Below are 7,539 nucleotides of genomic sequence, written 5' to 3'. Positions count from 1 at the left end.
AATTTCATTGGGTCAATTTTGTATTGTCTTAGGATGAACAAAAATCCGATACCATCCTAGAATCTGGTAAAACCGACCAAAAATGAGTATATCTTTATGTATAACTATGTGGAAACCATCGATTGAAACAATTATTTTTAGTATCCCATATCTCTTTCTTTACCACACAGTACTCCTTCTTTCTTTTCACTCCACAACCCACACACATGTTCTTAATAACCTTCTCCATTTCTTCAAGACCATTGCTTAAAAAAACACAATTAACAATATAAGGTATTTACTAAGATGATTATATTCATGAACAAACATTATGCATCTAAAGAATATCAATGATAAATCAATAAAAATTAATGCAACAGAAAAGTATTTCTAGAAATTTTAAAAATATGTTTGAAATTGTAACACACGGACCTATGAATTAATGGTTGGAGAGACCATTAGGGAATATGTTCACATTAATTTTGGTATGGTATGTGGAGTTTTTTAGGTATGTGGAGTTTTTTTTTTGTGGTTATATATATATATAAAAGTGTTATACCTAATATTATTATTGTTATTTTAAATTTTACATACATGTATATATTTAATATTTTTTTTAATGTTAAAACTTATAATTTTTTTCCTATAAAAAATATAATTTTAATATTTTTAATTTTATTATTGTAAACCTCGCCGCGAGCAAGATGTGGATTTAAATTTTACACTCGATAGAAATAAAGAAGGAGACAAATTTTCTCCAATTAATCAAGTATAGGGTGAAAGAAGCAAAAGCCGCTTATGTTTCGCCTTTTTAAAATAAGGGAATCAATTCCGTAAATCATTATAAATATATGGACCAAAACTAAGCATTTTATAAACTGTATCTTCAATCTTTATTTTGATGCTCTATGGTTGCCAACCCCAATATTGTCTAAATAACAGTAAACTGATATTTAAGCAAACTTAATATTTAGATTAACTTTTTTCTTAGTCATATGCAGCAACCTATTTTTTACTTAGTCATATGTATCAATTGATTGATGTGGGTTTTGTTAAAATTCTTTTATTAATGATATATACGTATATATAATCAAAGAGATGACAAATCTTCATCAATTCATATTCATACCAGTTTAAGCTTTTCTAATAGGTGCGCTTCAGTTTTTAAACACCAATTTTTTTAACGGCCAAATCGCAGAACATACCAAAAGAAGAATAGAAATTAATTGCAGTTTATATAGATGAAATTAAACGAAATTTGGTAAAATAATCTTCTTCCCAGGTTTCAACTACACAGTTTGTAGTTTGTGAGATGCCGAATGTGTAGTTCTAAAGAATGAAATCATCAAACCCCAAATCCTGCTTTTACATTCTTATATATAATAAGAGCTTCTTCCATTATCTTAGGTTGAGCCAATGCTTTGGCTCTTTTTATTCCTGATGGATGAGTAGCCCTTGTGGGCACACTTTCAGACTCGTCAAATTTTCCTATCTTTTCGTAGACTTTAGGGACCATTCGGGGATCATAGCCAGCTGATGCCATTAGTAGAAGCCCAATGTAATCAGCTTCCATTTCAAGCCTGCAAATTGGGAATAAATTCGGTTGGATAAACATCTTAATTAAATAGTATAAGTATTTATCATATAAGTACTTAACTATAAACTATTTCTATAATAAAGATAAAATCAAATCAAATCAAATCAAATCAAATTATTTTCATATAAGATGTAAGTTGTTTTCATAACCTATCCCGAAGAATTTATGAAAATGAGCTGAAAACAACTAATGACCATGTCATAAACTGTTTTCATAAGTTCTCTAAAACAATATCACAAGTATTTATGTCAATAGATAAGCTCAAATAAATCAATCTAAACAAACATGCAACACAGTATTTTAAGTCCGTGCTTCAAGTTAAGGTGCAATTCAAAATGAACCAAAGAAACCATGTTAAATCATGGTTAGATAATCATAGACAAGTTAAGGTCACACAGATCATGAACCGATAAGGAAAAACAATTAGTATAAACAAACTGAAGAACACATCACATTAATGAAACATTTAAATAGGAATGACTACACAGATCAAGAAACTGTTTTTGAATGCAAGTATGCTGCTAATATTAAGCCTGTTTGGATCTTCTATGTTTATTATCTTCATGTCAGTATGAACTAACAGATCCTATAATGATAATCGAAGTGCCGGCACATACGAACAATAAATCTGTGTTCGATTGATGAATGATTGGCAAAAGAATGGTACTGTGGATTTGTTACTAATGTGGACCATAGCAAAATATCATTCATTGTATCCTCTTGTTTATATCTCTATCATCTCCTGCATATGTCTCTGCATATCTGTAACTCATTCTGTCTTAATTTTTAATATTTTGTGTACAACTTTTAAGCGTGTTTGTCCTGGAGGTGATTTGGACACAGCTACGTGGTGAGACAGAATTTGAAATATCTAGCTTGGCAAAATCAAGGTAAAAACGGCATTGGGACGCGAGAATTTCAGTTTGAACCAGAACCAAACAAGCTATATCTTTATTTTGTGGCTGAGGTATGTGCCTAAAAATCTCTATCGATGAAATGAATCTAATACAACTAAAGAATAACACAAGAAATAAATTGATTAGAAACAGAGATAACGAGTTAATCATACCGTCTGTTTAAAGGTAGTCGTGGGAGAATGGCTTTGACAAAATCAGTTTTGACAAATTGATTAAGCAAACTATGTAATACCATAATCCACAGCGTCTTTGTAAACCTTTCCGCACCATGTCGTGCCACAATATGTGCAACCTAATTAACAAGAAAACCAAAATCAACAAATAAGTCTTTATTATCATTAGCTAAACTTAGCAACTAATATACAAGAGTGCTAGCAACATACTCTCTGACACACTAATCCATATGAATTTGGTGGAACCTATTTGAATTTTAACCAATTAAAGATAGTGTGTTGAAAAATGTGTATTAAAGAGTCTATTGCTAGCATTGTTCAATAAACTATAGTTCAAGATTAGGTTCTACAAGCACATTATAAAAGTTTCAAAAGTTTATAGGCAGAGTAAAATCATCAAATACCGCAGCAGCAATCGAAGTTGCAATCTCAAAATCATTTTCAAAATGCTCAACAAAAGCATTAGATAAAACTATCTTCCCACCAGGGTAACATTGTAAAGCAACGTCAGGATCACGAACAACCAAAACCTCCCAATTCAATCCATCCAAATGCGCCGTAGAAGGCGGCGATCTTCGAATTAAACGCAACCAAACTCGGCGTAAAACAGTTAACTATTCAGCAGGCCTCATTTTCTTCACCTCTTTATTCAATGCATCAATAATTTTATCAACAATCGTTGAAACCCTAACACAATCTGGATGCGTTGAATCCAATATCTTCCCTTCGAAACCTTTCTTCAATTCTTCAAACTGTCGTTGACCTCCATTTCTCTCGTAGGAAATCGTTGGAAGAATGAAACGCGTTCGGTTTGTGAATGGAACTGTTTCGTGTTTTTCGAATCTCCACTTTAAATTAGCCATTAAACCTCTTGGAAATTCTTCAGGTTCCACAGAGTAGAATCTAGTGGCTCCAGATATGAATGGATTGTGAAATTTGTTTTTGATTTTGACATTGAAGAAAATTGAAGAGAATGCAGAGAGTGGAAGTTTTTTTGATCTGTGATATAGCATCATGGTTTGTTCTTCGTTGAATTGAAGGTTCGAAAATAGAGATAAAGAAATGTAAAGGTTAGGTTTAAGTGTCATTATTATAACTGAAACGAAATAGAAGGAGTGTGAGTAACAGAATGCATAAGAATCGTTCATAAGCAAAAATGGTGAGTAACAGAATGCGGAGTGTTCTAAAATAGATCTTTGATATTATAAATATTTTAAGTCTCTTAAACTATTATATTAATTTTTATATTCAACTATTTATTAATCATTTATTTAAAAAGTTACTATCAATTTATTCTTTATCACAATGAAAACAAGTCTTTTCGATTTTGAATTTTGAATTTTCCATATTCTTATTTTTATCATATTTTCATTCAGAATTTTCTCGAGCAAACAACTCTTAAGTATCACTATATTTTCTTTATATATCAATAATTTTAATTATGCATAATAAGAGGAGAGCTATAATCAGCAGAGAGGTTGTTTTTAAGGAAGATGATATGTTGGAAGTTGGAGAACCGAACTCATCTAAAAATAAGGTCATTGATTAAGTCCGTTAGTGAGCACAAATTGAGGTTGAGCTACCAAATCCTAATAAGCCTATTCCAGTAAGAACTGTAAGTTTGGCACAACTCGAAACTTATGATGTTCAAGGTGGAGAATCTAAATCAACATATTGTCATGTGAGAGACAGAGAAAAGAGAGAAGTAAGAGATCCTCTAATGTATGGATATGCAGATCTGGTATCATATTTCTTAAGTGTGGAAATAGATGACCTATGGACTAATCCAAACAGCTACAAGAATGCTATCATTGGAGAAGACAGTGAGCATTGGATAGCTTCCATTGGAACTAGAACACATGGATGTCAATATTGCTTTCTTACATGGCCACCTAGAAGAAAGCATCTACATGAGTCAACATGAGAGTCATGTTGTACCAGGAAAGGAACTGTTGGAACATATGTATGTTATAGTGTGAATTTAAAAATGTGTTGAAGTCCCACATCAGAAAGAAATATTTCTTGTAAATTTAATTGGAAAGAAACTTGTTTTTTAAAATTCAAGTCCCACATTGGTAAGAATATCTTTTGAAATCCCACTTTGAAAAACTATCATATTTTGTGTAGTTTCAATTCTATACATACTAAAGTCCCACATTGTTTAGAAAACATATGTGACTTTGGTTCCATCACTATATAATGAGTTTCAAGCTATTGTGAAAAGTACACCAAAGTTGGATGTTTTTCCCAACTTTCTCTTTTCTCCCTCTTATATTCTGCTCGCCTAATTTTCGAGCCACTTCTCCCCTTTCTTTCTGTCCCTTCGGTTTTAGAGCGGTTATTATGCCGCAGTCCCTTCGGTTTTAAAGCTGTTATTATGCTGCAGTCCCTTCGGTTTTAGAGCGGTTATTCTGCCGTAGTCCCTTCGGTTTTAAAGCGGTTGTTATGCCGCAATTCTTTCGGTTTTTTGAGCGGTTATTATGCCGTAGTTCTTTTGTTTTTAGAGCGGTTGCTATGCCGTAATCACCTTGTTTTTAGAGCGATTATTATGTCGTATTCCATTCGTTTTTTGTCTTTTTGAGCGGTTATTATACTGTAGTTATGAATGGTCATAGTACCATATTGAGAGTGACTTTAACTGTCATATTGAGAGTGGCTTTAACTGCCATATTGAGGGTGTAATATTAGAACGGTTTTCTACGGTGCAGTGGAACTCCGATACAGTGAATCTGGGATGTTTTATCCTGAGGACTTCGTGGTTGATAGTCTGCCTTGCACAATTTGGGCAGTGTCGCGAAACGTCTTAAAGAGAGCGACCTAGTCCGCGACTCAACCCAGTAATATCTTTGGTGGCATAAATTGTGAATTTTAAATAGTTTTTGAAATTCAAAATCCAACAGGAACACATGGTATATTTGGTTAAGAGATCCTTGTATGGACATAAATAGTCCCCTAGACAATGGTACAAAAGATTTGATTCTTTTGTGATTTCAAAAGGATTCAATAAAAAGCTCTTTTGACTGTTGTGTTTATTGCAATAGAGAAGGTCCAATCAACTTTGTCTACGTATTACTCTATGTGGATGATAAGTTAATAGCAAGTGCTTATATGAATGATATCAATAGTCTAAAGAAATTACTTATTTTCTGAATTTGAGATGAAGGACTTTGGGGAAGTTAAGAGAATCCTTGGAATGGAAATTCACAGGGACAGGTCCATAAAATTGCTACATGTTAAGCAGTCCAATTATATTGAAAAATTACTAAGGAGATTTAACATGTTGGACGTCAAAATTGTGTCAACTCCTATTGTTGGACACTTTAAACTATCCTCGAGCCAGTCACCTAAGATTCATGAAGAGTATAAGTTCATGAGCAAAACTCCATATGCTAGTTGTAAGACTCGTGTATTTTGTTGTATTTTTATTTTCATAATTAAATATTTTATTATGGTTTTGCATTAAAAATATCTTGTTCCATTCTTGTGTTTAAATATTTTATCTTATTTTTTTATATTAAAAATATTTTATTTTACTTAAGTGTGAACTATTTTGCTGGTGATTGTTACTACTAGTGGTTTTTCTTACTAATTGGATGTATCTTGCTATTTTATTTTAAGTGATGTTTCTATCTATGTTTTATTTCCATGGAATTAAATGTTGTGATTTTTTAATTTGTTGATGCATAGAAATATTTTAGGATTGGTGGTGTTACTAGCAATATGATTCATTTTATTTTAACGTGAACGTATGCTTATGATTAGAGAGGGTGCGATTAATAGAATTAGTAAGATCATGTTATAGTATATTAAAAAGTTAAGTAGGATTAGAACAAGAGTTTTCCACTAACCCTAGCAAGACAACTCAACGCCTTCTCCCTTCCCTCATACTTTCTCAAAACTCCAATCTAACATTTGGGAGAAAATTAAAGGAAAAATAAAGCCTTAGGAAGAGAAGTAGAGGCCAAATAAGTGGATTATCATTATCGAGTGTAGAACCCTATCGACGAAAAGACGATACAGAATAATTTTAATAACAAAGCTCAAAAAGGTAAGGGCATCACTCTTTTCGCTTCCATACTTGAATTATATGTGATATAAATGCACTATGATGTTATGTATTGGTTTTATTGGTGTTTAATCCTTCAAAACATGTGTGTTATGTGAATTACATGTTTATGAGTGATATTATGCCATTAAACAATTTTTTTTTTTGTATTTTGAGTGGTAATGGGAGATTACTCAAGGTAATGAGTTTGTGTCTAAACTTGGTTGGTTATTACTAACTAAGGTGATTACATTCATGCATGCATTTGTGGTCTATCCTTAGTCGCGAGTATGTGACGACAATTCCTCGAAAAGGCAATGTGATTTAGAAAAATACTCAACAGTGGAGTACTGAACATGAAACTTTGAAGAGCATTCGTTCAACAGTGGGATATTATCCAATGGGGGAACTATTTGCTCTACAAGATGGTGATATTCAAGAATCATGCATTGACATACAACTTAACAAATAGGACTTCTGCATTTTGGTTGATTTGTATTTTTGGTACTAATGATTATAAATGTTAAATGGAGTATATGATTTATTTATATCTTTGCAATATATATATATATATATATATATATGCATACATATTTGCTACGTGTTTGTTATTTGGAGATGACCATTACTTTTGGACATATGATATCCCCAATTCCCTTTCGTACATAGAGGAGTTTACGGAGGAATAGATGGAGTGACCCTTACTATTATCGGCTACCTCTGTCCATTCATTCTCACTACTAATTGAACTACAGCTCAATTGGTAGTGAAAATGAATGGATGGCGGTACTTATCCCCCAGGAACCAGGTTTGATTTCCACGGAATGC

General features: G+C 32.3%; 1 long non-coding RNA gene across 1 annotated transcript; it reads right to left on the bottom strand.

Moving 5' to 3' along the window:
* Positions 1-1,195: 1,195 nt before the first annotated feature.
* Positions 1,196-3,848, bottom strand: LOC101506018 (uncharacterized). The gene is made up of 3 exons (XR_012161513.1): positions 3,071-3,848; positions 2,646-2,785; positions 1,196-1,559 (listed from the first exon to the last, which is right to left on the bottom strand). It is a non-coding gene; the product is annotated as an uncharacterized lncRNA (long non-coding RNA).
* Positions 3,849-7,539: the final 3,691 nt, after the last annotated feature.

This window comes from Cicer arietinum, chromosome 8 (genome assembly GCF_000331145.2).
Source record: "Cicer arietinum cultivar CDC Frontier isolate Library 1 chromosome 8, Cicar.CDCFrontier_v2.0, whole genome shotgun sequence".
NCBI lineage: Eukaryota > Viridiplantae > Streptophyta > Magnoliopsida > Fabales > Fabaceae > Cicer > Cicer arietinum.
Note: the sequence above shows the minus strand (reverse complement) of the source record. Positions and strands in the feature narration are given on the sequence as shown.